The sequence below is a fragment of the Penaeus monodon genome, chromosome 32, assembly GCF_015228065.2.
Source record: "Penaeus monodon isolate SGIC_2016 chromosome 32, NSTDA_Pmon_1, whole genome shotgun sequence".
Classification (NCBI taxonomy): Eukaryota; Metazoa; Arthropoda; class Malacostraca; order Decapoda; family Penaeidae; genus Penaeus; species Penaeus monodon.
The window spans coordinates 20950511-20951050 of record NC_051417.1 but is presented as its reverse complement, the minus strand read 5'-3'; the positions used below and the strand labels follow the sequence as shown (position 1 = coordinate 20951050).

Sequence of the window (540 nt, the reverse complement as noted above, 5' to 3'; positions counted from 1 at the left end):
GGGGGGGTTTTTGGAAAATAGAGAGACAAGTAGATATAAAAGGCAATAAACAAAAAATATAGGAAGAAACAAAATTTAAAAACAAGTAAAATAGACAGCTAAATAGAGAGGGCTCATCCACAGACACTTAGAAAGACAAAAACCCCCTAAAGCGCCCCCCCCCCCCCCAGGTACTGCGTGAAGACCCCCGCAACGCGAGAAAATGGACTACATTATGGAGGGGCGGCGGGGGGGCGCTACTACAGACGAGGAGGAGTGTTTTGGAGCTGGCATCTGCCCGCCGACGAGGGAAACTTTGGGTGCAGGTCCTGGATGCGTCGAAAGCCAAACCCCGCGAGACCGACTTCGGGGTTACGCCCACGCCGCGCCCGCCTACCAGGCCATGCGCGGGGGGTGCTTTTGCTCTTTGGGATTTCCCTTTATTTTGCGTCAAAGGCCCCGGGAAAGCCCAAATTTTTCTTATATGCAGAGAGAGCCTGTTGAAGGAAACCGAGATTTTTTTTTTGGATTTTAAATTTTGGGTATGAATAAAAACAAGGG

At 49.8% G+C, this 540-nt stretch overlaps 1 protein-coding gene across 1 annotated transcript in view; it reads left to right on the top strand.

The window, feature by feature from the left end:
* LOC119593596 (extensin-like) overlaps window positions 1-540 on the top strand; it is a 12049-nt gene that overhangs the window by 10232 nt on the left and 1277 nt on the right.